This window comes from Triturus cristatus, chromosome 7, assembly GCF_964204655.1.
Source record: "Triturus cristatus chromosome 7, aTriCri1.1, whole genome shotgun sequence".
Lineage (NCBI taxonomy): Eukaryota > Metazoa > Chordata > Amphibia > Caudata > Salamandridae > Triturus > Triturus cristatus.
In genome coordinates this window covers 116,267,414-116,277,313 of record NC_140590.1, presented here as the reverse complement: position 1 = coordinate 116,277,313, position 9,900 = coordinate 116,267,414, and positions in this window count along the sequence as shown.

Here is a 9,900-nt window from a genome sequence, read left to right as displayed (position 1 = left end):
GTTCCTGTTTGTTTGTTAATTGAGCTGCATTACAATGATTATTTCAGTGACAGCTATTGATAGGTCCTGATTTTGAAGCTATTAATTGAAAGGTCGTAAAGTAAACTAGCGGTTTACCAACAGCACACATGCAAAGTCTTTTCTTTCAGTGTTATTGTGTTCAAACCACAGTATGGACTCTGAAGAAATAGGCTTAACGTCAATGAAAATGGGCGGGGGAGGTCTCTCGGAAAAATGCGCGAGTTGCTTGGGATTTAGTAGCTCACGACGATTTTCACTGACCAGAAGTAGCTCTCACTACACAAAAGGTTGGAGACCCCTGCCATAGTGACACTTGCTCCTGTGTCCCTGAATGCCAAAGCCTGTACTCCATTGATTAAAGACTGTTGCCTGTACTTGCCCATGGTACTGGGACTCACAAAGGGGGTCATATCCATGCCCCCATCACAGACGAGAACAGCCTGAGTGGTTTCTCTGACTAGGCCAGAGCCCAACTCAGTACCCAGGGTCAACCCTACTATACCCTTGGCTTGTGTATTCCCACCACCAATTGTAACTGAACTAGGGGGAGCAGGTGCCTTAGGGGCATTGGTGGGGGCTGGAGAATTCTCTTTGGACTTGGAGCAATCACTGGTCCAGTGTGTCTTTTGCTTACAGACTTTGCACCATGCTTTGTTTTGGCCTTTCCCTTTGTTGGACTGTGAATCCCCACCTTAAGAAGATTTTTGGGGACCTTGTGAAGACTTCTGGTCTTTACCCTTCTCCCCACCCTTGTCTGAGTTCTTAGAATCTTGTTTCTTTGGGTCACCACCTTGGTTCTGTACCTTCTGCCTCATCCTGGTTCTGACCCATTTGTCTGCCTTCTTTCCCAATTCTTGGGGAGAGGTCAGATCAGAGTCTACCAGGTACTGGTGCAACAGCTGATTTCGACAGTTATTAAGAATCTGCTCCCTCATTATCAGATTGTACAATCCGATGAAGTCACACACTTTACTGCCCAATAACCAACCTTCCAGAGCCTTATCAGCACAGTCAACAAAGTCCACCCAGTCTTGATTTTGTGCTTTTTGGATATCCCTGAAATTTAACCTGTATTGTTCAGTTGTTAGGCCAAACCCATCTATCAGTGCACTTTTCAAGACCTGTTATCATCAGCATTCTCTTCTCTTACAGTGAGGAGCTTATGTCTACCTTTGTCTGCAAAGGAGAGCCACAGGATTGCTGCCCACTGCCCTTGGGGGACCCTCTGTACTCTACAGGCCCTCTCCAAGGCAGCTATCCATTTGTGGATGTCATCCCCACTCTGGTAGGGAGGGACAATCTTACTTAGGTTTCTATGGTCATAAGACCTCTCCCTATCTCTAGGGAAATTGCTGCCACCAAGGGACTCTAGTCCCTCCTTTTTTCTAGCTCTGTAGAGCTCTATGGCTTCCTTATCTAGGGCCATCTGCTGCTTTCTGAGGTGAAGCTGAGCTTGCTCATACTTCAGCAGTCTCTCTCTCCTCTCCTGAGAGGTTTCCCTCCCTCTGTGAGAAGAAATAGAGGTCCCTATAGATGAGGTAGACTGGACAGACTCCTTTGAGAGAGATCTATCCCTTCTAACTCTACTTTCAACTCTTCCTGGAGGGACAAAGAGGGGAGCATTGTGCTCATCCTCATCATCCTTATCCAGGGGAGCTGGGTTTTCCAGGTCCTGATCATTGTCATCAGTCTGGTCAACAGCAGAGGTTGGGCCAGGAGGAGTTCCACCCCTAGGTCACCCTCAATTGCTGTCCCACCCACTCTGCCTACCCCTTCAGGCCCACTAGGCCCTGAGAGATCATCCAGCCTGAGTATCTTCAAGAGATGCTGGGTGGTTGGGCTTTTGCCTGACTTCAGCTTCCTAATAGAACATAAGGCCCTAAGCTGAGATCCTCATATTTATAGGGGAGAAGCCCGCTGGCTTCTGCCAGGGACCCACTGGTTCCTGGCTGATTAGACATTAGTAGTGTGGTGTGGTGTATTGCACTACCTACACTAGTGTGGCCTACTAAACTCTCTTCAGTTGTAGAAAGGATGTGCTAAGCCCTTGACACACACCTCTAAGTTCAGTAGAACTTACTGTGTACTAAGCTTGATATTATATGTACCTAAGGTACCTTTAGTGGTTTTCAGTTGATCAATTGAGATTATCTGGTAAAACAAAAGCAAGCTGGAATCCCACATGCTGCAAACCAATGTGAGAAGTTGGTCTGATATATGCTGTCCACTAGTTATAGCGGGCACCCTGTATCAGTCCAAACAACCCCTTATGGTGATAGGTTAAAGAAAACCTTTATTGAAAGCTATCCTAGTGGTAGCTATGGAGAGCAGCCTTCAGGCTATGTCTTGAAGGAATGTAAAGCAGCTTGTTTTACCAGTCTATAATCTCTTGAATGACCAAATGAAGGGACAACCACACCAGGTATATATTTAAAATATATGTATTTAAGATAAAACACACCCCTCTAGTCTCTTTATGAGGCTGGAGTTCAAAGTACTTAAGTTACAAGTCAGTATTCAACAGTAAAAGCACAAATACACGTTTGGGCCCTAGGGGTGTACCAAACCATATACCAATAAAGTGGTATAAGAACCACTACTGAACTAGACAAGGCCTAGAGCCTTTAGAAGTGCTTGGGCCCCAAGGAACCACCCAAGGTAGTGACGTGGGGGACGCGTGCAGTGTTAGAACACAGGCGCGAATCGCCGTTAACTTCTATGGGGAAAGTCGCGGTTGGAAAATTACAAGTTAAGGACACTTAGAGCACGACTACAAGCAAACCCTTTTGGACTTAGAGGTGTCTAGGGCCAACACCCACGGGAGCACTGGAGTACTCTAGTGACCTCACCCAGGGAAGCCGGGTGCATAGGTGTCTTTTGGTGTCGGGTCGCGGCGTCGTTTTCAATGGAAGCTGGCAAAGTGCTGCTGTCGTGAAGAGGAGAAGTGTCTGAAGAGATCCAAGCCTGGATCGAGGATGGAAGGAACCTGAAAGCAGAGGGGACAGAGTCTGGGTCACTTACCAGTGACACGATAGTCCAATGCCCACAGATTACGGGTGCTTCAGGTGAGTTGACGGGTGTCTTGACTCTTCAGCCACGAGGTCCAGGAGGTGTCGACGACGACCAGGAGCTGGATTGGAGCTGTCCTACGAAGTCAGTCGAGTGCTGCGGTGTCGGCGACCAGGCTGGACCCAACAAGCCTTGGCAACGGCAAGTCACGTAGAAATAAAAGAAGGACGTTGGTGCAGACCAGCAAAGTCTGGGGGACTCACCCAGCGAGGGTAAGTCGGGGCACGTCTGGAGCAACCAGGAAAGCCCAATCAGAAGAGGAGTTGCCTTCGTGGGGACCCACTAGCCAAAGGGCTAACGATCGCAAAGGAGCCTCGAGCGGTCGCACTTGAAACTGGCCCACGGGTCACTCGTGGAGTGGAGGCCAGAGATCTTCAGAGCAGGAGGTGCTCAAGGCTGGGGCTACTCGGAGCCCAAAGCACAACTTCGAGGAAGATCAGGAAGATGATGGATCGGCAAAAGATCACGGTGTCCAGGGGTCACGGTTCCACGTCACCCACGATAGCCACGGGCCTCAGCTTTGCTGTGGACTCAGGGTAGCCTCGGGGAAGTCTGGAAATCCACCTCTGGTGATGCAAAGACTTTGGTGTCTGGCGGGAGCTTCAGAGTTGCAGACCGGACAGTTGCTTCTTTGGTGCCTGCCAAGCAGGGGAGTCACTCTTTGAACCCAAGGGAGATTTCTTCCGTCTTCTAGCGAAAATAGGAAGTCGAATGTCCAGGATATACGTTGCAGAGTTTCGACCAGGGTAATCTTATACTAAGTTTGGGGGTTGGACATACTCTAGGGACCCACCTATGGGAGGGTTTGGAAAGAGGGGCGGTTACACCCATTTCCTTTGTCCAGTTTCGCACCAGAGCAGGGGCAGGTAGCCCCTGCAACCGGTTTGAACTGAACTATGCACAGGGACACCAAGTGTGCCCCCATTGCAGGACTTCAAAGCGCCAGAGGGTGCTACCGCCCAGCCCCAATACATATCTGCCTGTCTGGGGAGGTGGTTACACCTCCCTGGGGCAGGAAACCTATTGTCCAGGCCTCCCCCGCCGGAGTTTCGGTCAGCAGCAGGAGGCCAGACCCGTGTCTGTGGCAGTGGCATCCATTTTGTGATGCCAGGGCTTTAGAAAGTCTTTACCGGGTAGACCAGTGTGAACATGTCTCTCCCTCGAGAAGGGTGGAATGCTACCCCCGGCACAACTGGCCGGGGTTAGTATTCCCAAGTGTTTGACACCAAACACGACATGTTTCTGTGCAGCCAGTCCAAAGTTAGCATTTACCGCGAGGTTATAATGCACTTAAGAGTATATGGTCAGGCTGCACCACAAACAGCATCAGAGGTACTCTGAAGGCTGCAGAGGGGCTCTGTTCATGCAGGGGTACCCTCTCACATAAAAACCAAGCACTCTGCCTTCAGGATTGTTAAGGCCTGCGATAGGAGTGACTTATACGTTTTATATGTGTGTGCAATGGTAGTGATATAGGTAGCCTATACCACAGTAAGGGGTGCATGCACCACCTTACCCAGGCTGCAGTAGCAGACCTGTGGTGTCATTTTTGAGTGCTTCCCAGGGGTGGCATAATACATGCTTCAGCCCCTGGTAGGCCTCTGAGGTACCTATGCACTAGGTACATAGTATACCATATACTAGTGGCTTATAAGGCACTCCAGAATCCAATTAGGAATGTACCTAATGTACATGGAAACCATTTTAGAGAGGAAGCAGCTAGGCTGGGGTCCTGATTAGCAGGGCCACAGCCAGACTAAGGTCGAAAAACAGTGAAACACCAGCAAAAAGTAGGGGTACCCATCTGAAGCACATTCTACTCTCCTACAGTTGTTTATATGCACAAAGAGTTGTGATACTTTCCAAGTCTTGTGCTTGTCCTAGATACACGTTTTCAATATGTCAAATTCAAATATGTTAAGTTCATAGAGGTGATCCTCCACGATGACGCAGGCTCCCACATGGAAGTCTTGCTGCATCTGGAAACTGATGCATTGTCTTGGCTGTGTGACGCATCTTTGCCACAGATTCTTGCAACGTTCCACAAACCAGGATTTAGGTACTTTGTTCAGCAGGCCTAACTGGGTCCCTGTATCCGGCCTGCGCTTCATTGTTATCGGCTTGAACTTGTCCAGGTCCGGCGCGACCAGATATCCTCAGCTAGCGCTTTGTGCCTTTTCCCTCACTATTTTCACCAAAATCTTTAGAATTGCATATCCTGATTCCTCTAATTGGATTTTTGTCATATTGGTCGTCTTTTATTTATTAAATTTTAAGTTCTAATTTTCTAACTTGGTTTGGGACCCCTTTTGTGTGCTGTCTTAACTTTATTACTGTTTGAAGTGCTGCACAAATACTTTGCACGTCGCCTCTAAGTTACACCTGACAGTTCTGTGCCAAGTTACCAGAGGGTTGAGCACAGGTTAATTTAGAATTCACCTTGACAAGGATTGTGGTTGCTGCTTGACCAAGGCTCACGCCCCAGTCAACTAACAACAGATTACTCACAGCAACAGACAATTATATATTTTTCCTAATAAGTATCTATCAACTATAGACACACCTAAACACTGTTGAAAATGGTCCTTTTTGCAGGGTTACCCCAAACTTTTGCCTTCCTCCTCCTATTTTTTCTGACCTTGTTTTGTTGTCTTTAGGACTCACTTCCAAAAACATGGTAACATTGGCGCATACCCAATTGACATTTAATTGACTTATAAGTCGCTTGTAAAGTGCAGTATAGGTGCCCAGGGCCTATAAATTAAATGCTACTAGTGGGCCTGCAACACCGCTTGTGCTACCCATATAAGTAGACCCTTAACCATGTCTCAGGCCTGCCACTGCAGGGCCTGTGTGTGCAGTTTAAAGACACCTCGACATGGCATTTAAAACTACTTGCCAAGCCTTAAACTCAACTTTAATTACACATAGGTCACCTCTAAGGTAGGGCCTGTGTAGCCCTATGGGCAGGGGGTGTTTAAGTAAAAGGTAGGACATATAATTTTATGTTTACATGTCCTGGTAATGACAAAAATCAAAATTTCATTTTTCACTACTGTGAGGCCTACTCCTCTCATAGGATAGCACTGGGAAATTCCTTAGATACTTTTAAGTGGCAATTCCTGGTCAGAACGCGGTAGTTTTGTCATGTTTGGTATGTTTAGAATGGTAATGATAAATCCTCCGTAATGGTAAAGTTGGATTTCACATTACTATTTTAGAACTTTCACTTTTAGAAAGTGGACATTTCGCTGTGCATATAACTCTGTGTGCCTGACAGACAATACAAGTCTGAGCTGGGTGACAACTGCACTTTGAGCATTCCCTCTAGGTAGCCACAACATAGGAAGGTCTGGGTGTGACAGGAGATTCATCTGCAAACTGCTACCCTTCCTTGTTGGAGTTTGGTCACTTTAGTGTCATTTTGTTTATTAAATTTTACTCTATTTTTCTAATTTGTGTTGGGATTTTTATTGTTTTGCATTTTGACTTTATTGCGGTTTTGATTCTGCATAAATACTTTACACATCTGTGCCATAGCTACAGAGGGTTGAGCTCAGGTAAATTTAGTGACTTGAAAGGTAATTATAATGAACATTAAGTTCCTATTATTATGTTCTAAAATTTGATTATCAAGCTTATTTTAATATTGTTGCAGTACTCACTTTGAATACTGATTGCTTCATTTTACTTTAGCTTGTTATTGTTTTCTAATTTTCTAGAAAATTGACAACCGCATGTCTCATTTACTGTTATTAAAAAAAAAAATTAAAAAAAAGAATCTCATAGAATTTAAATAATTGAAAGGTCATCAGGCCCCTCTCTGGTAATTGTTTCTGCTAAGAGTTACTAACAATGAGATTAGATTATAAAAGTATAGCATGGAGAGCGAATGGTAGAGAGCACTCTTCACGCCAGAACACACTGAGCCAGGCCAAAAAGAGTCATATCTCTGGTCCCAATTGAAGCCTACTGGAAGAGCGGTTTTCTAAAATAATCTGTTGTAACAAAAGTATTTTAATTTTGTGTAGACCGAGTGCACTTCTGTGTATTGCAGGGTGCACTACAAGTAATGTGCTAAATAATTAACTCATGGTATTTTTAGGACTTATTGTTTGTGACTGCATTGCCACTCTTCCAGTCAGCCCATAGTGTGGGGGCCAGATTACAGTCTGCTCTCTCCCGAGTGGATTGGCATCTTTCCTCCACTCGGTAGGGCCTTTTACAGACGCCATCTTGGAGGGGTCAGCGGTCTCGTTGTTAGACCGGCTTTCCCTTCACCTATTTAATGAAAGCCGCAATGCTGACGCGCAGTGGGGCATGCCGCTGGCGCGCCAAAGGCAAGCCCATCTGTGTCCGGACAGCTGTCAGCACCAGCCACGCTGCCCAAATCACTAAGACCCAGACCATTACATGGTCCAGAGAGTCTCTCATGGCATTAAATCAGGATCTTTGTAATGGCGGGACCCGCCTGAACCTGGGGACAGGAAGCATTGAGCATTGCTACGATACTTTCAATTTCAAGCTGGAGACACCGTTAGAGACAGAGAGGAAAATAGCATCTATCTCGAAGCTCCACTACGAAAGATCATCTAAGGTGAGAGCCTGCCTTACTAACTGCAGATCTCTGGAGAAACATGTTGATGGTATCTGGCTGTCACTAGTCGAAAATACCTGGGACGTGATGTTTCTCACAGAAACCTGGTTGAAGGAGGGCTCAAACCCGGACGTATCTTTGGCGGTCCCCCCAGGTTTTCGACTTGTGTGCGTGAATCGGAGTGTAGGTAGAGCAGGGGTGATGTAGCTATTGTCCTAATGGACAGCTGGGAGATCTCCACATCTAGGTCGGACCACATCGGCAATATTGAGGGCCTGATATTCTGCATCAGGCTCTCACCAACATTTTCCTTTTCAGGAGTGCGGATATACAGGCCACCTGATTGCCCCCATAGTAGTACAATGGAGCTTTGTGACACCATTGCCCAGCTGGCATTACAATATGCCAATGACACACTCCTGGGGGATTTCAATCTACATGTGGATGATCCAACTTGCTCTCAGGCTTCCAAGTTGATCTTTACGTTAGATGGTCTTAACCTTACTCAGCGGGTAACCTCACCTACCCACAGAGCAGGCCATATGCTAGACCTAATCTTTTACCAACAATCAAGAAGTTAATGGGGATCACCCTCTTCCCCATGTATGGTGAGACTATTTCTTGGTCCCTTTTTCTTTTTGCTTCAGGGCTACGTCAGTCAAAAACTGGAAAGAAGTGGATAATAGGAGGAGCTGGAAGAATGTAACTAAAGAGAACTTAGGGCATGCTCTCCAGAAATCAGTGCCCCTGTTATCAGGCAACCCGTGTTGAGACGCATCTTGCTTTAACCAATAGGTCACGAATTCCCTAGATATAGGAGCCCCAATTAGGCCAGTTACATCAAACAGATCTAAACCTTCAGCCCTATGGTTCTCATACGAACGGAGGCTGGCGAAGATCCACTGTAAGAAATTAGAGCGCAGCTGGCAAAAACCCTATAATCTTGAAGATAAAAACGCAAATAAAGAGGCTCTGAGAACATTCCGCAAACTGAGGAGGAGCAAGATGAGGGACTACTTTGCTAGTCCTATTGAGAGTTCATAAAACTCAGTTAAAGACATTTTTAATATCACTAAGTCCTTTACCAATCCGGAAGCCAAGGACAGCACCTTACTTCCCTCACCTACACTCTGTATGACTGTCTTATTTTTTTTATGAAAAAATCCGGAAACTCTATTCCTCATTCCCACGGTACCATTAGCCAACCAGGAACTATTTACCGCTGACTCCTACATCTCGTGTTCTGAATTTCTCCCCATTTCTCTGGAGGACTTAATGGAGGAATTTCTGAAATGTAAATCTGGCTCGCCTATAGACCCGTGTACTTCCCGCATCTTTAGAGTGATGGCCCCATGGCTCAATCCTACATTAAACCAGATTTGGAATTCCTCCTTAAAATTGGGCATTTTTCATGAGCCTGGAAACAAGCATTCGTATGGAGTCTGTTAAAAAAACCGAATACGGATCCTAGTGTGTTTAGCAATTGCAGATCCATTTCCCTGCTGCCGGCCCCGGCAAAAATCCTCGAAAAGGTGGTTCAGAAACAGCTTGCTGACCTTGCTGAAACTAATAATCTCCTCCATAACTCTCAATCGGGTCTCAGAGCTGGATATAGCACAGAAACAGCACTTTTGGAAATCTCTGAATCAGTTAGAGAGTCTGTAGACAGCCATGAAGTACTTTTAGACCTGTTGACAGGTTTCGACACGGTCTCACATCGGATCCTGCTGGAGCATCTATATCATCTGGGCATGCGGGGAGTGGCACTCCCCCATCTTCGGTACTATTTGGAAGACAACTCCCAACAGGTCTTTCTACAACCATTCTCGTCTTCACGAAAGCCTTTGGTGTGTGGAGTGCTGCAGGGCTCAGCCTGGAGCCCGCTGATTTTCAATCTCTACCTGGCCCCATTAGAAACCATTATCTTATCCTGGGGCGTGAAGGTAGTCTCTTATGCAGGACACACAGCTGTTTTTTTCCTTCAAAGAACACTCCCCGGCAGCGTTCAACAAATTCAAAGAATGTTTGAAGCAGATCTCTATATGGATGTATGGCAATTGTTTGAAACTGAATGCGTATAAGACTGAGGTCTTGCTCTTTAATCAGGGCTCACCACCGCTGTACAATCTCAGATGGCTGGAGGAATTGAACCCCCCACCAACACCCACTGAGTTTGCAAGAAAGTTGGGTATCAGGTTTGATACCAATCTCTC